Source organism: Heterocephalus glaber, unplaced genomic scaffold (assembly GCF_053883595.1).
Source record: "Heterocephalus glaber isolate CG9 unplaced genomic scaffold, H.glaber_assembly_v1.0 deba00001600, whole genome shotgun sequence".
In the NCBI taxonomy this organism is placed as follows: Eukaryota; Metazoa; Chordata; class Mammalia; order Rodentia; family Bathyergidae; genus Heterocephalus; species Heterocephalus glaber.
In genome coordinates, this window is record NW_028258372.1 from 18,061,014 (window position 1) to 18,084,287 (window position 23,274).

General features: G+C 43.3%; 1 protein-coding gene and 1 long non-coding RNA gene across 10 annotated transcripts in view; one reads left to right on the forward strand and one right to left on the reverse strand.

Annotated features, from left to right (window-relative positions):
* Cacna1e (calcium voltage-gated channel subunit alpha1 E) overlaps positions 1-23,274 on the reverse strand; it is a 485,327-nt gene that overhangs the window by 147,939 nt on the left and 314,114 nt on the right. The gene's annotated exons all lie outside the window — the stretch shown is intronic.
* Positions 16,507-23,274, forward strand: part of LOC147823121 (uncharacterized) — a 48,537-nt gene continuing 41,769 nt past the window's right edge. Inside the window, exon 1 of the long non-coding RNA XR_015444560.1 lies at positions 16,507-16,749. This is a non-coding gene — a long non-coding RNA (uncharacterized LOC147823121). The remainder of the gene's footprint in view (positions 16,750-23,274) is intronic.

Below are 23,274 nucleotides of genomic sequence, written 5' to 3' on the forward strand. Positions count from 1 at the left end.
AGCTCTACCCTCTATTTACGGCACCTGACAATGGATTTGGCACACAGAGATGCTTAATCAATAAATGGTCACATTTTTAACAAGATGATTCCCTTGTTAATAATAAACCAGTACACATTTATCCTCTCCACATGCAAAACTTTCTCTAAATTGCTACAAATATCATCCACCACACTACCAGGTCCTCCTGGATGAAAAAAAAAAAAAAAAAAGAGGAAGAGAAAAAGAAAAAAACAGGTAGGAAGTCACCAGCTTCAGCAGCGCCATGCCCTAGGGGTTATTAAAGATGACTGACAGCTTAAAAGGTTCCTCTGGAGAATGCAGCTTGACAGATCCCCGGGATTATTCACCAGCCTTTTAATAGACTTGCCGCACCCTCTTCACACCTAGCACCCTCTCTCCACTTTTCTTTCAGCACTTCTCCTATCCTTATGAACCAGGTGGCTTCCTCTCCCCTTCATGTGCTTGTCCACAGGTCAGTGATGCCTCCGACAGGACAAGGGGACATCCCTGAGCAAGAAGTGGGCAAACAAAGGACTTCAGGCTTCTCTCATTCAAAATGGTACGGTCCTTTCTGATCATACTTAAGAGTTCCCTTCCCTTCTGATTCATCATTATTAAAACATTAAAATTGTCCAGTGTAGGAGCAACAGCTACTAAAGTGTCTTCTGAGATTAAAAAAACAAGCAATCAACAACTCTGAATGCAGCAAGCATACTGACACCATGCAAAGTGGAAGTTAGGACAGTGCTGCCAGGGCAGCCACAGAGTTGTGGCTGTTTTCCCTGGTGGGGTGCACGTGTCTCCCTCACAGCAGGAGGAAGACGGGAGGGCACTACGGTGACTGAAGAATCTCTTTCTTTCATCCTCTCTCCACTGTGTCCATGACAGAGTCATAAAGCTCACAAGCCACTTCCATGTTGGATGACACACTTTACTTTCCACAGTAAGATCTTGGGACAGGAGACTGCAGCTTCCAAATATGTTCTAGTGATTCTCGCCCCAGGAGAGTATCACAGGGGACCTTTACCACCCAACCTCTACTGTGGAGCAACTAAGTGTAAACCAGGCCCCTTCCAGCAAAGAAAGCTGCCCAGGGTATGGCAGCCTCTTCCTTCCTCCCCATCCCCTGAATGCTTACTGCTCTGGGTGTCAACTTTGAATTGAGGGGTACCTAGGCGGCTGGTGAAGGAGTCTCTGGTTGTGTTTGTGACCATTTCCAGAGAAGACTGGCCTGTGATTGGGACTTAGTGAGAAAGACCTTCCCTCAAATACCTTCCAATTGGCTAGGACAATGAAAAAGTGAAGTAAGGAGACTTTTGTACTTATGTGCATTCTCATACTCTCCTCCTACACCCCCCCCCCACCAGTAGGACACTGTTCTCCCCTTGCCCTTGGATATCAGAACTGCAGGTTTAAACTGAACTTAAACTCTGGGACTTGCATTGGTAGCCTAACAGAGGACTCCTGGGACTTGGCTTGGACCAGGGAGTACACCATCAGCTCCCCTAGTTCTGTGGCTCTGCTCTTAGATTGAGCCAAACTACTGTTTTCCCTGGTTCTCCAGCTTACCAACAGTCTGCTGTGATACTTCTCAGCCTCTGTGATCACATGTCCCAGTTCCTCTAATAACTCCCCTCTCCTATGTCTTATTGGTTCTGTCTCTCTGTCACACCCTGACTAGTAATAGCTACCATGTGTCAGATATTACAGAGAAGTGCTTTCTTTGGGTCAATGTCTTCATATTCAGGGTGCTGATGGCCCTGGCATCTACAACACCTTCCTTTAGACTGGCAGTCTGGCTGTTCTCCCTCCTTCTCACCTGTCGCTTTCCTGAGTGACACACACATGCACATGTGCACACAGCAAGAGAGATGACAGACAGAGAAAGCAGTCTGGGGGTGGCAGCCCACCTGCACAGGAGTGCTCAGTGGGTACCAGGCCTGACATTGTGGGAACACGTTTCTTTGGGAACCTGCCTGATTGGGGGTGGTGAGCTCACCCACTCCCTATGTAAACAGGCACACATGGCAATTATCACATTAATCTTCGGGGGTGGGGTGGGAGAGAAGATGCTGAAAGGTGGGGTGAGAGGAGCAAGATCAGAGAGAAAGATGGAGATCTATAGAGCAAGAGGAAGGAGGTACCCTGGTTCTTTTGGGCTGAGGCTGTGAAGACAGCCCTAACTTTGGAAATAGGTCTCTACCAGTGTTCAGTGGGGCTCTGTAAAAAACACTCCAAAGGCCCCCTTGTACAAGGACCCCCTTCACAGAGCATCTCTAATCAGGTAGGCTGAGTGTGTGAGGGCTGGAAAGAAGGAAAACACAGATTCCAGGGTCTGTTCAGAAACAAAGGGTCTCTGAGGCACATCTGTCTTCCATGCTAGGGGTGGTAGAAGCTACAAAGCCCAACTTATAGCAGGGTTTTCTTAATCATGGCATGACTGCCATTTTGGGCCAGATAATTCTTTGTCATGAGGCTTCCCTGTGCTGTGCATTAGCAGCATCCGTGACCTCTACCCAGTTCATCTCAGGAGGACTCTTCCAGTTGTGACAATCAAAAATGTCTTCAGGGGCCGGGGATTTAGCTCAGTGGTTCCGCCACCTGCCTCACAAGCGCAAGGTCCCGAATTTGATCCCTGGTACCCCCTTCCCCCCAAAAATGTCTCCAGAATTTCCAAATGTCCTGAGGGAAAGAGGCAACGGATGGACATGGGAATAGCTTCTGCTTACAGCTGACCCTAAATCTCCGTTTCAAGGAGAGAATGGGCTTCACTAATTAACAGAGAGCTCAGCCTCCCGGAGTGGATACTCTGGGCTACCAAAAAGGCCAGGGCATTTGTTTCAGCGAAAGCACCTGCCGCAGTTTCCACTGTCCACTCCCAGAAGCAAGGACATTCAGAGAGCGCTGAAGGAGGAAGGAGAGGGCAGAGGCCAGGACAGATCCGACTCCTCCACACCTTTCCTCATGGCCACGCGACAGGCGTCCTGTACCTCACAAGCTGACTTGCCCACTCTTGGGCCCCACTTCCTTCCAGCCCCAAGCAGGACAGATCCCTTCCCATCCCAAGTGACGGATTATGCATCTCAGCTGAAATGCCATTACTTTGTCCCATAAATTTGTGGACTACCTACTGTGGGACAGATTCTCTTCAAGGGGTTAAGGGTAAGTAGTGGGCAAAAATAGGCTCGGTCCTGGTCCCTGTGAAACTTACAATGTCATGAGGGAGACCCACATGAAACAACCGAGCATGTATGTAGGTGCACGCGTGCACACACACACACACACACACACACACACACACAGAGTAAGCTGTGATCAGTGCTAATAAGGGACCACAGGGCACTAGGGAAAGTAGGTCTGCTCTGGGCCAGAAGGGAAGAGGAGGATTTGTTAAGCCTTATTTCAGAGAAAAGAATACACTGGCTGAGAAAACAGAGGCCAGAAAGGCATCAAAAATGTTTACTAAGAATAAAGAGGGGCAGAATAAAGAGGGGCAGAAGAAGGTTAAGGTTAAAAAGTGCCAAGAAGCAGGGAACATGCCAGAAGGAACAAGAAGGGCCCTCTCGACACAAACTGCTACTGCCTCACAACGGCAGTTCTGCAGAAACCTGGGCAGATGCTACTTGGAACCATATGCAAACTGCAAAGGCATTCTTTGACAGATTTTTCTCAAGGTGTACATACCTGTGTCATCAGCATCAAGAAAATCTTTGGGGGCCAGGGATTTAGCTCAGTGGTACCATGCCTGCCTCACAAGCACAAGGTCCTCAGTTAGATCCCAGGTACCAAAAGAAAAAGAAACCCTCTGACCCTCCCTTGGCCCCCTTTCTAGCACCATCTTCCCCTCCACAAATGTAACTGCATCTTGACTCCTGTCACCATCAGTCAGATGGGCCTAATGGGGAAATCCCATCTGAACACTTCCTCTTGTATGTTGAGCCATTCACAGGAAATCAGCCACTCTCCCGTCCTCCTTGCCCAGCTCTCACCAGTGTGGATGTGGTAGATTCTCAGAGAAATTCATCCCCCAGCTGCTATGTGTATGGACTGCTAATGGCTATGCCTACATTCTTCTCAGAAGAGCCTGCCCCTTGCAGACAGACCAGCCCTACCTGGGGTTTTATGCTTGCTCATGGTGGTGGTGAGGGGGCTAGTGCTGGTGGATCAGCGGGCCAGCCTTTTTCACTCTGGATGGAAGAACCTCTATGATCCAGTTCATACTTTGGAACTGCCTATGGGATCAGGCTGATGCTAAAACTTCTGAAATCACATCTTTGCCTAGCTTTTCCACTGACCTATCTGCTTTCCTCACATCCTTATAGGTATTTCCTAAGTACCCTGTTATGGTTTGTGTCTAGAAGTCCCCCCAAAGTCTCATGGGGTCAGGCTATTTTGGAGGTTGCTGAATCTAGAGTACATGGTTGATTCACAGTGGAGTTAGGCCCCAGGGCACTAGGATTAAGGTGTGGGTGATACCCACCCTAAGTAGTCTGAATAAATAAAAGAAACAGAAAGACACTGTTAAGGTCTCTTGTTGCCTTTGCTACCTTGTGAGGTCCATGTTGTTTCTCTCCTCTGAGATGCCTATTTACCATCCCTGCCTTGGAGCCAGCTGATTATGGACTGGAACCTCTACTAACTGTGAGCTAAATAACACCCTTCCCCTCTAACTTTGGGTGTCAAGTATTTTGTCTCAGCAACAAGAGACAAGTAACTAACACACAGCCCCTCATTCTATCACTACCACAAGAATCTCCAACCCAATATAAGTTTATAAGAAATCTGACTTCATGTATTCTATCCCTCTCATCAGAGTTGTGACCAACTTTATCAGGCTGTCAGCACTCTGTCCCTAAGTCACACCAGTTGGATGGTGTTTTAAGGAGAGAGCCACTGTACTCCTCTGGTCAGGACCACCTTTTAGGAAAAGGACACAAGATACAGTATACCCTACAAGCTGTTGAGAGTGCTGAATTCCAATCCATGCATCATCCAACCTGGTCACCTGCATACCAGCAATTGTTGTCATACTCTTAAAAGAGCATTATGAGAAGCTATCGTCCAACCTATCATTTGATAGAAGAGGAAACAGGCTAGAGAAGCAAAGTACTTCCTTCAGGATACAGGCAAATTATGGGCAGACCTGGAGCCATAATCTAGAAACACAGTGGGCCAACTTCTTATGGATCCTTGACTCTCCATATGTCCTTTAGTCCCAGGACTCTTAAAAGCATTCTCACCATATTATTTCCACCTTCAATAGGAGAACAAAAGACAAATAGGAAAACCACCACTAGAGTCTTACAGATGGAAAAGAACAGCTATCTTCCCAGACCCCATAAAGATAGAGGGCTGGGTGAGCAGGTGGCAAGAGTGAAGACTGAGAACTCCAAGGGAAGCAGAAGCACTTGCTGCCACCCAGCCAGAAGGCTCAGTCTGCCAGGCCCAGTAGACCAGGCATTATTATATTTCAGATCCCTGAGCATATTTAATAACCATGCTAAGTCTCCCCACACAAGCAAGTGCCAAGGCAGCATCTGGCTTAGCCAGGGGCCCTTGAAAGGAATGGTTGTTCAGTCTGGTTGTTCCAGGTCCCTTAGATTTGCTGAAGTCACTTCCTCCCGAAGGGGTCAGGGGTTGTCTCTGAAGTTGCAGCAGTGCCTTAGTCCAGATCCTAAAGGACCTGGAGGAGAAACTTACTATTTTGACACTTATTCTTCCTTTACTCTTCCTTTCCCTTCTTTCTTCAGTGAGAAAGTTAAGCCAAACCAGCTTGGCAAAGAGGAAGAGCAGAGAAAGACAGTACTCCCCACCCTATGTACAAGTGGTGAGATGATGCTAAGGGTTCCAGAGTCAGGGGCTCCTGGCCAGGGAGTCAGGCTCCACTTCATAGACAACATAGTCTCCATGCCATGTGTGGGTGGCCATTGCTATGAGTGCTGGGCAGACAGGTACAGATGTGTCAATGAAAATCCATCCACATCCTTGGAAAGGCAACTCGAGAGTAACTATCAACCAAAGCAGGGCACACAGGGCCATGCAGGACCAGGAAGGCTATCATGCTCAAGTCCATTCAAGTGACAGCCACAAAATCCATGGGGCCTTGGGCTCTCGTCTACTTACATCTATTTTTGGTTATGTTCGAATAATTCTAATACTGATGTCATGTGATGTTTATCCTGTCCTCTTTTTCTGAATTCTGGTCTATAAGCCCAAGAGGAATGAGCTTTCAACAGATCCTTTAAAGAAGGTCTTCTACTAACTTTTGAAGTTGGATTTAGATGACAATAGGGCTCAATATTCTATTGTCTCTTCATTTGTGCATATTTGAAAATCTCCACTAAAAGGACTATTTTTTTTCTAAAATGAATTTAAATAGTCCTGTGTAGATATTAAAAAATCTATTTTTGTCATAATAGTAAAAATAGTTAACGATGATAGTGGGAGAGGGGCAGTTAATGTGAATTTTTTTTAAAAACCTTATAATTTTCTATACTTTACAATTTTTATATAGTAACTAAATATCATTTATAGTTTTATTAAAAAACAAAGATTATTGGGGAAAATTTAAAAGAAGCTCCTCTGCAAAGACACTTTTCTGAAGGTTAAGACCACTGAAGTTGGGCTTGCGTATGCAGCCTCCACAGGGCTCTGGGGAGCAGACGTTTGCAAGGCGTCTGCATGGCCAACAGAGGCAGCTGGCCTGTGGTGAGCCATCCAGGCTGGGATGCTGTTTTGCTCTGGGAAAAAGCAAGTGTATTGCTTCTCAGTGCAGTGTGTTGTTCTGATATCACCCACCATCATCACTCTATGTGGAATGACCAAAGCAGGTAAATTCAAGTGGGAGAGTTAACAGAGAATACATCTGCAGTGAACAGCAAAAGCACCTCAATCCCTTCCATAAGGCAAGCTGATGAAAGACCCGCTGCGCTCTTTAAACAGCCTTAGGCACCACAAAGACTCAGAATGAGTGGGAAGGCAAGTCTTAGAAAGGGCAAAAGGTATATGGACTTGATATCCCCTCTACTGTGGAGCATGCTAAATGATACCAGGTGGGAGGTCTTCAACCAGTCCCTTGCTGGTTCTCATCCATGTCCTAAGGTCATCAGGGATCAATTTTCCTGTTTACCCTCACTTATCACTTTGCCAGTGGTTCTCATACCCTCCTGATAGTCACAATTTCCATTCAATCCGATATAAGCACTCTAACTCATTTTGTAGAGTTGGGCAGAATCATAGCATCTTACATTGAACATTTTATGGATGAAGAACAAGCATTCAAATCTAAGTGGCCAAAAGGTACCCCACTAACTGGTTACATTAGAACTATAATGCAGGACTTCTGACTTCCAACCACTAGGCAAAATCCTTCTGGTCTACCTATTCTGTTTGGCATTTAATTATATATAGCTCTGTTGTCTCTAATTATTTTGTGTGTAATTAGTCTTGCCTCATGATTTCATTTGGAAGCTACCTCAAGTTTAAGACCATGTTTAAGTTTAGGACACTTTGTCTGAAGGTTAAGACCACTGAAGGCATGCCTGTGAATACTGTAATTTAAAGAAAGAAGGAATGAAGGTAGGGATGTCATGTAAGCCTTGCTGGGAATGTACTTTCACCTGCCACTGAAGTATAAGTATGTTGATTGGCCAATCAACAGAGGAAAACATTCCAAGGAGACAAAAACAGGTAGGAATAATAACACTTTACAGGACCACACATATTCATTCATCCCCTTTGAAGGTGTATTTTGCACAAGATTAATGAGAAAAGCAAATAGTCATAAAGGGCTTCGATATCCATAAGAAAGCTAAGTTATGAGTACAAATTCTTATAATAGAAAACAGAACCTTAAAGGCTGCACTTAGGCACTTATATACAGACCTTTATATGTGTTCTGTTTCTTTTACATATTGGCCCTCCCTTCTCATTAGGGTTAAATGTTTCTCAAAGACAGAACTGCGTCTTTTTTTTCTGTTTACTCTACCAATGCCTCAGATATTATTCTACAAACAGGAGATTCTCAATGCTGTTGACTAATGGAAGATTACAAATCTGCTGGCATTCTTTTTTTTCTTTTTTGGGGGGGGGGTTACTGGGGATTGAACTTGGGACCTCGCGCTTTTGAGGCAGGCGCCAGAACCACTGAGTTAAATCCCTGACCTCTGCTGGCATTTTTATTCTTCATAGGCTTATGAGTTTCTTTCTTTGGAAATAAATACTTCACCTGTAAAATGGCATCTCTGTTGACATACAGCAAGTGCACTTAGCTAATTCAAATATTCAGCATAGCATATGAGAACAGACACTCAAAAAAGGCTTCAGATACTCATTTTTCTTGGCTTCCATTCTTCCCTACTCAACAGATTCTGAGCAGAAGGTGAATTAATTTATCATTGAACATCTCTGTTTTAATTAATGATTGTGTCTCAGACATTATGCAACTGGTTAGCCCAGTTGGTTTCCTGAAGAAGCCCCAGGACAATCAGTTTCATATATTTTGTGGACACAGGAAGCCCTCCTGCTCAATAATAGCTTGAAAGCAAGGATCCATGGCTTGCAACTGTTTCTTTCTCCAGAGCCCAAAACAGCATCTTTGGAAACCATTATCAGTAAATTTCATTGATATTGATGTGGACATAATGAAATGTCCAGTCCTAATGCCTATTTATCACCTTAAGCATGAAAGGACGTGGGTGAGGTTCTCCAAGGTGGCCCTCCTGAACCAGTTTCCTACAATACAGAGCTATAGGTGTACATAAGATATCACTCTCTTCATCTCTCAGGGCCACTAGCAGAATTTAGGAGCAGTCAGAGCCCTCAGAGGCTGGCCACTTCTTTTTGTGGGAGCCCAATCCACCTTCCCCAGTCCCATACAATTATTGTTTATAGGAATCCCTTGCCAGGTGATGATTTGTCAGGAATACTGGGGAGGGGGGTTCTCCTTTGAGTATCAGACAAAAGATGTGGAGGCCCCTTCCATTCCAACTCCTTTGCTTCTTCCTTCTCTCTTGGACTCTCTTGGGTTTCAATTCTACCAATTCCCAATCCCCTTCTCTTTTCTCATCCTTTGACTGACACTGTCTTGCTCACTCTGCTGCTCCCTCCCAGAGATTCTTCTTGGTTATTTTCATCCCCCAACAAACACAAAGCTCATTCCAACTGAGCATTCCCATTGGTTTGAGGCACAATTAGGTTGAAACAGACTACAGATAATAAAATAATATTGCTCATTATTTTAGTTACTTTTCTTGTTGCTGAGACAAAATATCCAATGCCCAAAGTTAAGGGAGAAAAAGTTTATTTAGCTCACAGTTTGTAGAGGTTTCAGCCCATATTTGGCTGGCTCCAAGGCAGGATGGCATAACAGATAAGGATCTCAGAGAAGAAACAGTTCATGGTGGGCAGAAGGTAGCAAAGCAAGCAAGAGGCCTTAGCAGCTTCTTTCTGTCCCTTTTATACTCTATATTGGCTACTAAGATTAGGGCAGTGCCAAACCAATCAGTGTACTGATTTAGTAATCACACAACCTTAATCCCAGCATCACACACTCTAGATTCAGCCACCTCTGAAAAAGCCCCATCTAAGACTGCATGAGGCTTTAGAGGGACATCTAGACACAAACCATAAGACTCATTGTGCCCCTAATCTGGAAAAGAGTTCCTTTTTACTTTTACCAGTTTTTGCACAGCTTTCTGTTCTGATCATGCAAGTAGAATGTGCTAAGATCAGTCATGATGGGTAAGTAATATAAAGACACGTGTAAGCTGTGGACTGCAGATTCAACGGAGACCCAGTCAGACCTCATTCTGGAAATAATAAGACTCAATTAAAACATCTTTACCTAAATATTTTATTATAATTTAGACTCCTTTGATGTCTAAACCTTAACTTTGTAGTTTCTTTTCTTCCCCAGATGTCTGATAAGGTTGGAAGCCTCTCACAACTGGCTCCCTGGCTAGTTGTACAACAGCCATTCTGTTGCCAGGGAGATCTTGTAAAGTGGGACGAGAGATTCCCAATCACAGTTGGCTTTAGTCCTCAGAACAGGGGAGAGTTGTCATTTCTAACCAGCACATTTTGCCCTGTTCCTTTTTGGCTTATCACCCTGTAACAGCCCGAGCCAAATCCCCTAGTGTGATAGACCCCAGTCTAACTAGCCTGGTTTGTCTCTTTCACACACATGCTGCACAAAATACAGAGTCACATGACCATAACCTGCTAGTTGTAATTTCCTACTATGCCATCTTCCCTGTCTCTGAGCTTTTTCCCCTATCTCTGAGCTCCTAGAATGCCTTCCTCACTTTTCCTACCTGAAAGCCACAGCTTACTTCTACATTGGTCAACCTTTTTGTCTCTGTGACCAAATACCTGAAGAAACCAACTTAAAGAAGGAAAAATTTATCTTAGCTCACAGTTTCAATCCATGGTCAGCTGGCTCCATTGTTTTTAGGCCTATGGTAAGGTAGAAGCATGATGAAAGGGCATGATAGAAGAAAAAGCTTCTCACCTTATGACAGCCAGGAAGCAGACAAAAAGGACCTGGGAATACAATTTAGTACCCAAGATCATGCCCGCATGAGCCACTTCTTTCAACTACACCCCACCTTTTAAAAGCCCATTCAATCGCTTCTTGCCCTTTTGGCTAAGATCAAATGTAAAAGCCCATTCAGCTAATGAACTCATAGATGAGCAATCTATTGACAAGATCAGCACCCTCATGATCTAATCACTGTCTAAAAGCTCGTCAAACTTTTTGCCGGACATTCTAGATTCTAACTATAATATTTTCATTAGGGAATCTTCCCAGAGGTCATCACACCTGGCTCCCTGCATTTAATCCCACCATTTAACTCTGCACCATCATCACTGAGGGATAACATGTGAGTCCCTTCTACAAGCCTGAACACTCCTCTAAGACAAGGAACAGGTCTGATTATTTGTGTTACTGCCCCAGACCTCAACTTAGCACTCAGTAGTTGCTCACCACGTGTTTGTTAGGAGGATTAATAAGTTAATAAATTGAATATATAGCTCTGATTAAATCTGAGGCAGGGAAAAGGAAAGGAAAAAAAGAAAAGGTGATGAAAAAGATTTCTCAAAGAGTTAATTAAATTCCTAGATTTCTCAAAGAGTTAATTAAATTCCTAGAAGTTTCCCTGTCCCCGGCCCATCTAAGAGCAAGTAGATGACTAGAGGGGGTTTATCACAGATTATCATTTAATGAGCTCTGCACAGGTATATCTTGCCACAAAGAGTGACTTCTAATACTCTCTGGAAGAGAAAGTTTCTATTACTCATCTCTGATGAACTCAGGAGAGGATTAAAACAATACTGCAGACTCTGGTTTTTCTTACAGCTACAGTAGCAGCTGCTGTGAAGTTGGGTCCCAGAGGGGGAAAAGACAGAGTTGGCCCAACATGATTGACCATGAGCTGCAGGTCCTGCAGGGTCCCAGGCAAGGACCAGGGGAACTCTCCCAAATTTCTGAATAACAGGCACTTCTCAGGAATACAGGTGAGGCTATCAAAGTGAGGCGAGGGGCAGCCCCTTGGAGAAGCAGCAGAAAACACAGTCTCTACACCTGAAGGCATTGCTAGGAAACAGGAGTACCCCTATGGTACTTGGACCCAAAGGTGATGGGTGGGGCAGAGAGCATCCTTCAGGGAAGGTGACCCTGATTCTCTAGACTGCCAGGCCGGGCAAGTCTAAGTTTGACACTCTCATGTCCCAGTTGGAGTACTCAGTCCTGTTTAGTGGGGTTAGCCAGAGGTGCTCCTTTTTCTGGAATGTTTTTCAGTGTCAATCCTAACAACTCACCCACCCCACCCCTGATTATTGACTGTAAAAATTCCAGCCACCCTCCATGGCCTTGATTATATTCCATCTCAGTGTCCAGCAGGAGCTACTTCCTTTGATTGGCAATCCAGAAGCTTTCCAGGCCCATTTTGGGGTCCTCTAACCAACACATTCAAACCCTCTCTCATCATCTTGGCTAAATCTAGAGATTTACTTAGTCTAGATGTTATAAATTTCTTGAGGCCAGTTCTGTGATATCTAGCATCAGGCCAAAATATATTGGTAGCAAGAGTCAACCTTTTTTGGAGCAATTACTGGGTATATTTTGCCTACATTAGCAAAGTTTTATTGTAATCTCAACAACCCTTAGAAAGCATATACTACTGCTATTATAACCTTCTTTTCTGATAAGCAAACTGAGGCACAGATTAGTTGAGTTATTAGGCTGAGGTTGCCTAGACTATAACAGGGCAGGACTACATCCTAGCCCATCTGACATTAGCACTCTTAACCAACACATTCTCTACTCAGTATATTATCTGAAACACAGTAAATGCTCCACAATAGGTTGAGCTCAGTTCTCTGCAGTCCACACTTGGCAAAGAAAAACAGTCAATGAATGAATCACCATTAATTACATTCAACTCACTTAAATACTTGCTATGAATAGGGATACTGTTGCCTATTTCTTAAACTCTTTTATTATTTCCAGATTGTAATTTTTATCACAGCATATAATATATATTTACTGTCTATCTTCTATACAAACCTGTGAACTCCTGGAGGACAGGGTGTTATGTTTCCCTGGATAGCAAGTACCAGAGTTTGACACTGAATAGGTATTCACTAAACATCTGCCATATACATGGATGAATCCAACCATTTGCAAATCAAAATGTAAAAGAATATGCCAGCCAACACTAAGCAACACAGCCTGGAACACAGGTTCTCAGATCATGGCTCCTAGGCCTGGAGCAGGAGCTTGGGTCCCCAAACGGCCTCCAGATCAGAACTCCAGGTGAAACTCAGCAATCTGCATTTTAACAAGACTGCTATGATCTGCATGTGTCCTCCAAAATTCTGGCATTGGAAATTTAATCCCAGTGCAACAGTTGTGGGAGATGTGGCCTTCTGGGAGGTGTTCAGATCATAAGGGCAGAGCCTCATTGATCAACATTATTAAGGGCTTTATGGAGAGATTCCATTCCACCACTCCACCCTGTATCTTCATCACACCACAACACAGCATACTTCCCTTCTGGAAGATACAGCATTCAAAGTGATATCTCAGTAACACAGACTGGACTCTCCTCACATGCCAGCATCCTGATCTTGGACTTCCCAGACTCCAGAACTGTGAGAAATAAATTTCCGTTCTTTACAAATTACACATTCTGTGATAGCAGTGCAAATTAACAAAGAAAAAGCCATTCAAAGGAGGCCTGCTAAAGTTCCTATTGATCTAAAAGGGGTGGTTTTGGCTACCATGAGTAGCCTCAGTTGCTATACAGATGTATCCAAGAGTAAAAATAAAGAAAAGTCAAAGAAAGTGATCTGAGAACTGAGAAAGCCTGAAGTTGAGTAGGGAGGAGGAAAGATGACAGAAGGCTGTGGAGAGGGAGGAAAAGGGAGGAGAAAAAGAGTGGGTGAAGAGATTGATTCACCTCACAATTGCCTACGAATGAAATGGGTTCAGGATCTCAGCTGGGTGCTGTCTTAGAAACAGGTACAGCCCCTCCCACTGCTCCTCTCTAGGATGACCAGGCATCAGGTTCCTATGCTGAGACCTGAGCCAAGCAGAGGATTTAAGCTTTGGTGAGTTGAAAGCTTCGGGGAGGATATTCCCACCTGGACACCTCTGACTGGGCTCCTAGAAAGGCTGCTGCTTCACGTGAGATGAGCAGACAGCTGTTCAGCCTGACAGACAAAAATGATACACCTGGCTGACAGCCAGTGTAGATGCACTGAAATCTGTCCACTGTACCTTGGTCACATGCTAACAGTCCAGCTAGGGTGGCATGGTTGCCCTTGGGACTTATTGCTGAAAAGAATGACTAGCTTAAGAGGAAAGAGGGAGCCCACTTGGACTTGAGGGTTAGAAGCAGCAGGAGGTTACACAAGGCAGACAGGGTTCAGTGACCAAGGAAGGGTAGCCTAGTGTGGAGAAGTACATGGGAAGGGGCATGAGAGGCAGAACTCATACAGACTGAGGGCCACAGACTCATGGAAGAACAGAGGCTCCCACCTCCATGGGTAATGAGGAACAGAAGGCTTAGAAGATTGTTACCACTTATTGCTGGAAATGGCTGGAGTATCCAGTACACCCACCAGGCAAACACACATCTAATTGGCTTCCTAATAAATACAAGATATGGCTGAGGAGGAGGACATTGAGATAAGCTAAATGCTCAATGCTCCATACGTTCAATGAAAAAAAAAAAAACTTAGTAAAAGTGAGTTCACAGCCAATTAGACAGTGAAAGTAAGATAAAATTCCTGTCGGTATGTTTGTTTCTAAGAAGAATTGTGTTATTATTAAACTAGCGGGCTGGTATAAGAATTCTGAACAAACTGCACAGAAGACTTTGAGAGGAGGAAGAAAATGAAGAAAAGCCAAATCAATAAACCATGGCTATGTTCAGAGTACCCAACTTCAGAAGATCTTCATGGGACCTCGGATCTTTTTGCGGGTGGAAGGACAGCAGGGAGAGTGGCCTGAGAGATTTCTTATACCTGATTTCTTTTAATCCAAGTATTGACCCAAGGAAGTCATCATTATCCCCATTTCACAGATGAGGAAACTGAGCTCCCAGCCAAGTAGCACACAAATGGCAAAATGTGCAGGTAGAATTCAAGCCCATGTCTACCTGACTGCAAAGACTATGTTCATTAACTCACAACAGTGGACATAATTCTGTCCACAATATGGAAAGGAGGGAAGTGGTAGGCTACAAATTACCCAAGGCCTGTGAAGCCTCATCCAACCAGAACAGAGTGTCTCTCACTGGGAAGATAATCTCTGCCAGACACTACAGTCTAATACGAAAACCCTGGCCTCACCTTTTCTTAGTTCTGTGACTTTGGGCAAATCATTTAATCCCTCAAGACTTCAGTTTCTCAGTTTGTACAATGGGAAGGATAAATCCAGCATGAGGCAGTTTTGTGAAGATTACCACCCTAGGCCTACCATGTAATAGTGTGTGATCTTAGGTAAATTACTTAATTTTTCTGCTGCTTAATTGCTTTATTTTAAAAATGTATGAATCAGAAACTATGCACCGGAATTACTCAGCTCAAGGTACAGTGAACAGAAAACATTCAGTAAGTGTCAGCTATGGCGATGAGGAGGAGCTGAGTACCTGGAAAGGTTACCACAGCATTCCTCTTCAGGGCAGACACACACATCTCCCAGCTGCCTATTGCCTCTCTTTGAGACTCCTCTGAAGGGAGATCCACCTACAGTGGCATAGCCCAGCCTCCTCTCTGTTTAACTTCAGTTTTCTTACAGCCTTGAGCATCTCTCTCAAAAGCACACTCTGATATCCATTCTCCATGCATTCTCTGGTTCCAAGCTGACTTCCGTGGAACCAGATCCAAGACAGAACCTACATCCTAGAGGGTGCTCAATAAAGGGTAATTGAAAAGAGTAATAATAATAGTCTTCAAACTCAAAAGACTGTGATATTGTGTATGTGACTCCTGGAAGCCTCATAAAATTGTTGGCTGGACTGTATAGTTTTAGAAGAAAGAGACTGCATCTTGATTGTCTTTATATTTCCTCCGAGCACCCTGCGGACAGCAGATACACTAGAAACATATTTGATGTGTACAGGCTATATTTCTATTCATCCCAGAATCAAATCAATCTGCATGGGTCCAGGGGGTACAAATTTCATTTCCACAATGTTGACACACATGGCCCATAACTGGAGCACACAGAGGCTCAGCAGTGAGAAACTTAATAAATGAAACCCCTCCAGCAGAATCACTTTGTAAATTTGGGCCATGCACATCATATGAGGAAGTAGGCTATATAAAGGCTATTATTACTAATCATTTTACATTTAAGTATTAAACAAAGCTTACATCTGTAAAGATAGCTGATGCTGATCTGATCTCCCAGCATTGCTGTGAGGGAGGCAAGAGCCCCTTGGGGGACAGCCAATCCCTGGCAGACTTCTCCTTCCACACCCCTTCCCTCACTGCCAAAGTGACACAGAAAAGCAGTGACAGTGCTTAGAATAGAAGTTCGCTCCCTTATTCCCAAACATGTATCCTTGGATTATACTGCAGCCTCTATAACATGCTCCTCTGGAAACCAGCATACAAGTAAAGAGCAACTGTGCAAACATTGTTTTCATTACAAAGGAGAAGGTTAGGTCTTGCTTCTTACTATCCCTTCATGACACCAACATGTAGACTACAAGGTGCAGAGTCATGAAAAGATACTTCTTGAAGAATGTGCAGCTGCCAATCCTGCATCATTCAATTCAAGGGGAATCTGGTTTATTCCAAAGTCTTTAAGGCTCCAACATCAGACCGGATTCAGCAGCATACAGCCTGGACTGCAGGACATGTATAATCTCCTAATTAACCAAGGATCATGCACCTGTCTGGCAGCTCTGCTGCCCTGGGCACAGAGCCCAAGACTGAAAGTTATTATGCAGTATCAGGCTAGGTTTGTTTGTTCTTGGAGAGGAGGCCTCCAAAGAAGTCTGTCCCACTTAGGGTAACAAACCAGGGATCCAGTTAGTCAGGCCTCCCAGCTGCAGCTGCCTGTGGGAATTCCAGAAGGTGCTGGCCCACCAGCCCTTGAAGGAATTGTCAGAGCTGGAAAAAAAAGACAACACATGGAAGGTGTTTCCATCTGGCTTTGAGCCAGTACACATGGAAAACCTGGCACATAGCAGACAATGGATAACTTTTTCTTTGAAGATCATAACCAAGGTAAGAAATGAATGATTAGATCCTAAAAGGGAGGGAGATATCCAGGTATGGGGACTAATGTTAATTACACTGCTTTGTCCGATGTCTGATGGCAGAGCTCTGGGAGGAGATCTCACTAGGCATTGTGTAACTGCCTCCCAGATGGATCAAACATTATGGGCAGAAAGTAGCAGAAAAAAGTGTTCTAATCATCTCTTAACTTTTAAGTACTTATTTTATTTGTAAACTTTTAGATTGCAAAAAGAATACATCTTAGGAATATGGAATAGTGAAACAATACAGAGATATATATTTTTTAAATGCTTACTTTCCCCTACTTTCCCTCCATTCCCATTCTGCTGTGATGAGCTTTTATGGCCAGATGTGTCTGTTTCCCACCTACTTCCATGCACATTTGAGCTACACAAATCCATAGCTAGCATTAGGCCATTTGTTTATTCATTAAAGTAGGATCATAACATACACATTATTCTGAAACTTCCTTTTCTTATTTAAAAATCCATTACAAATAATCCTCCAGGACAAACACAAGATCATATTTATTAAAATACACACAGCCGGGCGTGGTGGTGCACACCTATAATCCCAGCACTAGAGAGGTTGAGGCAGGAGGATCACAGTGAGTTTGAGGCCAACCTGAACTGACCCTGTCTCAAAAAACCAAAACAAAAAACAAAACACACACACACACACACACACACACACACACACATACACACACACAGAACCACAGCTATGCAGCATTCCACTGATGTCTCTATTGTCATTGGCCAATCTGATAGGTGAAAAATGTGTCCTATTTATTGCTTTAATTTGCATTTTTCTGTTGTAACACCATTATTTCTTTTCTCTAAACTGCTTACTCACATCTTTTGTTCATTTTACTATAGGGTCAATTTGTCTTTTTCTTATAAAATTATATAGGCTTCTTGTACATTATTTGTATCAAAACTTTGTTGTATGTGTCATTTTTCTCAGCCTTTCAACTGTCTTTTGTTGTTACTTATGATAAAAAATGTAATTTCTATATTATCATTATTTAAAACAGCTAGTCAAATATTAGAGCTCCCACTAGAAATGATAATATGTTCTTTTCCCTTTTGGTCTTATTTGGATATGGCATGTTTTATGAATATTAATATTTTGATCTTATAGATTGAACTTGCATTTTAAAGTAAGACAATTCATACTACAGAAAGCCCACAAGTGTAGTTGACAGAAAAATGAATGAAGTAACTAACCCTCCCTCACTTCCCTTACTGCTTTGTCCTATGCCTGATGGCAGAGCTGTGGGAGGAGATCTCACCTGGCATCATGGAATTATAGAGAAGTAAGGGCTGCAAAAAGGGCTGGGGATTTAGCTCAGTGGTTTCACCACCTGCTGTGCAAGTGCAAGGACCCAAGTTCAATCCCTGGTACCAAAAAACAAAAAAATAATAAAGGCTGCAAAAACTTTTTGCCACTCTTCATTCCATGTAGAAGACAAAGCAAAGACATTCAACTGCTTGACTTCTTGTGCTACCACTGAAAATACTCAGCATTAAAGTCCTTCTAGGCAATGAGCCATCATCTTTGGGTGGGCAGCCCCCAAGAAAGCTCTTCCTCATATCCCCATATCTTTGAGCACTTAACTCAAGTGAGGCTGGCCAGCAACTCTCCCCTCACAGCCCAGAAAGAAGGGCTCAGTGCTATCACAACCACTCCCAGGATTTGTACCTACTGTCCCCTCTGGTGATTATTTACCTGTCATTACTCTTTACATTCCCAACACCTATCACTGTACCTGAAACACGTATTTCCACCAGAAGCAGTTGAGAGAAAGAGAGAAAAAACATTGAGAAAGAAGCAATAAAATCCACAGTTGAATGTTAGCAGTTAACTGCCAACTCAAGATCAATCAAGAATGAATGTTAAACTTTTCTAGAATTGCAGGGTAAGTTAATGAAGGGGGAAAAAAAGACTTCATTTACAAAAAGCAGATCGACACACAAGATTTCAAAAACATGCCTGGCTCATAAAGAAAGCCCCGCCTACACCTCAGAGTGCCTGGGCTGCCATTCTACAAGGACCATATTTCACTCTGGGACAAATGATTTCTGGGCCAGGATAAAGTCTCAATATTCATTTTTCAGACTCTGGATGAGTTTTGGAATGATCACTATCATTTAGGCCTAACTGCAGCCAATTTTCTCTGAGTTAATCTTGACATCAACACCCCACCTAAAAGACTTTTCTATGATAAAAAACAAAGGATTCCGGTGACTATATTCACACTTTAAGCTCACATCTTCCAGGGACAACATATTTTTGAATTGATTATAAAACTACAAAGAAGGCCATTGGCAATGAGCTCCTGCGTGAAAGGATTTCATTGTTTTGAAGAGCAGAATGATAAACCGGTTCTACTGAGTTCTCATTTAGAAATAGAGCCACTGCTTCCACCCTGTAAATCCTATGGACATTTACACTCCCACTTGTCTGCCAATTTCCTTGGGTGTGAGTTGTTCCACTACCCTGGGATTTGCTAAAGAATTTTTAAATCAAAGTTTCTGGGACTCCTCTCATTGCTATCGTAGCTCAAGAGCTGGACACAGGGATATGCAATAAGACACTTGAGATTTTCACTGAGGACATGTTTCAAAGGTTCCTGACATGAACCAGTCACATGAAGGACACAGATCCCATCCCAATACCTCATCACCTCCAATAATTTCGTGATTTCACTTTAAGAAGTGTGACTTAACCCCATTTTTTTTTTTTTTGGTACCAGGGACTGAACTCAGGACCTTGTGCTTGCAAGGCAGGCAACAGACCCACTGAGCTAAATCCCCAGCCCTTAATCCCATTATTAAAAACTCTGGCTTACAGCATTACAAAAAAAATCTCTAAGGACCTCAAATATGAATTTCACAATTCAGATATAATTTTACACTAAAATGAATATGAGCTAAATGCCAATATCATGGAGTGGGAGAAGATTAGACGGAGAAAGCAAAGGTGGGTGGAGAAGACATGACAATAAAGCAACAAAAGTATTATATCACGATTCCAAAGAGTTTAGCAACCCCTAGCCTCACCCACTAGAAAACACATCAGTTACACAACTTCAAACTCACTCTCCCTCACCTATCATAATTAGAAGCACTGGGGAGAAACCTGGTAAGCATGAAGGTGTCCACTATCTTAAAAGGCCTTTTGTTCAAAAACCTAGATAACATTCTGGCATCCTGAACCACTGTGCTGGCCTGATGAGTCCTCTCCTCTGGCACCTGCTGCAGTGACTGTCAGTCTTGCCGACACACTGCTTTTATCACTGCCTTCCTTTTTTGGGGATCCTGCAGTACTCCTGCAATGTGTTGCCCACCAATCAGAAGTCGTGAGCACAATGACCTGGGCACAGTCTGCCCATTGAGCTTAATCTCCACCATTCCTTAACAGAGTCCCTCATATACCTTAACCTGACCATACAGCCCCTTGATAGCACATTATTTCTTCTAGAACAGGTATCATTCGCTCTGCCTGAGATGCCTGCCTTTCATACGCTATCAATTGCTACTTCAATAGTGTTCTCTTCTGTGAAACATCTTGCCCTGTGAACAGCTCTCCATCTCAAATCACAGTTACCCATAACCCCTCACAGCACCTACAACATGGTAAATACTTCTTAAAGTGATATGGATAAATGTTTTTTGAAATGAACTGAAATTAAGTTTTGAAAAATTTTATTCTTTCACTCTGGCAGGGTGCTCATCATTCTTTTTTATAGGACTTATTTCTTCTAATTATAAAAGTAGTACAAGAACATTTGAAAAGTACAGAAAAATATAAACAGGAAAATAAAAACTATCCACAATCATCACCTAGAGGCAACCACTCTCATTACTCTCTTAATTGCACATTTTACATCAAGGCAATTAAACAAATTTATGTGTGAAAGTCCTACTCCCTGGGCATGTTTTCCTGAATTTAGATCAAGTCACATACTATGTACTCATCCAGCATTTGGTTGACCAGAATTCTCTGCTAATGAGCCCTCCTACTTACCCACAGCACAATTCAAGCAAATGTTCTTGGTGATGACTATGGAGGTCCAGAAGTGTCTGAAGGGCTTTCTCTGAATCATAAATTCATAGAGTTTTGTTGCTTAGAGTGACCTCAGAGAACATCTCTACCACATAAAACCTGTCCTTTCTCTTGATCAATTGTTTACATGACTTATTATTTTAGATACTCTTAAATGGGTTTGGGTTTCAGAATCATTGTCCAGACAACCATATCTACTGAATACAAGGTGAGAAGTCACTATCACCACGATTCCATCCTCTCATTCTACATATGGTGAAAGATCCTGTGAGGCTCGGTAACTTCCTAAGACCCAAAAGGCCTTGAGGGCAAAGCAGGAAGCAAAACTGGGTTCTTTTGTTTTCTATCACAAATCCAAGACAGATGAGATAAGTTCTATGGTCTTCAAATTTGAAATATATAACAGTTTGATTTTTTCAAAATTCATCATACACAAAATCATATACTAGTCTATTAAGGACTTTATTTGATTAAACAGAAGTTTCTAAATGTATGGATCCAAAGAAATACCACTGCTTCAGATAAATCTCTTTATCACTTAATCATTTAGCAAACATATGAGAACCTACTCTCTGCCTACTCTCTGCTAACCTCCAGCAGACAAAAATGAGGTAAGGTGTAGGCCTTGTCCTTGAGGAACTTATTAGGTATATGTGTACCTAAAAGCAGATTCCAAGTACAACATAACATATGTCAATTAAGTACTGCAGATGTCAACTAGTGACCCTTTTTCAAAAGGAGATGTCACTGTGGCCAAGTTAGTTATGGAAAGCTTGGGGATGGTGATTTTAGCTCAGGAGTTGAGTAATAAGAAAGTGGGAATAGGGTAGGGAAATGCTGCTCTAAAGGACTTTTTCATCACAGCTGATGGCTAGTAATCATTGTGCCCCAGTTGGAGTATCTGATTTGAGAAAAGAGGGTGTTCTTTTCTCCTAATTAGCTTAATAAAAGAAATTGGATATTTTCTTCACCACAGGAGGTCCCAATTGTGAGGGGGTTGGTTGCTGCTGCGAAGCACCTAGGAAAAGGCTCTTAATCATGAATGGGTTATCAAGGTCTTCATAAGCAACCACTTCAGATCCCAGCCATCTACCCTCTGGGTCCAGCCCGAATGAGGCCATTAGAGTGAGTCCTAATTTCATTCTGACTAGTGTCCTTATAGGTGGAAATCTGGACATACAAAGGGACCCCAGGGATGCACAGGCACAAAAGAAAGACCATATGAGTACACAGTAAGAAGGCAGCCATCTGTAACCCAAGGAGAGAAGCCTCAGAAGAGGCCTGTGACACCTTAGTGTAGGACTTATAGTTTCTAGAACTACGTGAAAATCAATTTCTATTATTTAGGCCACCCAGTCTGTGTTCTTGATTACTGCTGATAGAGCATACTAATATACCCACCACCTCCTCTAATGTCACCTCCTTATTCAAGGAAGCCATAGTCCTAAAAAGACCCTGACTCACTAGCACTTCACTTTAGCAGAGAACACCTCTCTGGTAAACTGAGCTGGCTTCTCTGAGTTCCAAGTGACTGGGGAAGACTCTTGGTGGTGAGCAGGGCAAAACAGAGGATCTAGCCCTGAATATGCATGCCAATACTTCCTACAGCACAGCCCAGGTATGGTGACAGGCACAAGGCAGCACTAATGAGCCAGAGCCAAGGGAGCTGGTGGAGTCCCTCTAGACCTAACCGACCCAGGACCACAGTGTGGACCCTGCTACTTCTGTCACTCAAAGACCCTGTAATTATGGCCAGGGCATTCTGGGCATCAAGAGAAGCTTGTGCCAGGCATTCTCAGCTTGGCAGGGTCTTACATGCCCCCTAAGGAGGAGATGCATTCATAGCTGGGCCCAGCCTGATCCTCCCCACAGCCCCCAAAGCTGGCTCTGTAAGTAGATGCCCCCACCTATGCACATGGAAAACCTGGGCATGGCCCAGAAAAGGCTTAAGCAAAGGTCAGAATCCATCTCTTGAGAAAGCAAGTACTGGAGAAAGGCTCCCTCCCCTCTATACCCACATACTGTCTTTCTTACACTTGCTGCAGGGTCTCTTCTGTCACAGAGGAGATACACAAAAGGTAGCATAAGATACCGTGGTAGCAGACAAAGCATCATCTCTTTCGTCAACAGCCAAAAGCTTGAGATATGCCCTGCCACTTCCAGGCTGGGTCACACAACTGGTCATTTGGCCTCTCAGCATCTTTGCTTCCCTTAATATGAGATAGGAATCATTTCATAAGGTGATAGTGAAAAATCACATTTGACAATATGTTGTTATGCTGTAAGCCACTAATCAGCTCAATCAATGCTAGCTGTCTTGGCAACTGTTAAGTTTACTCACCATAGCTCTCTGTGCTTATGTAAGTTCTGACCTCACTTGTTGGCAGGCTGAGTTGCAAAGGGGACATACATTCTATATTCACCATCAGACTTAGGCAACTG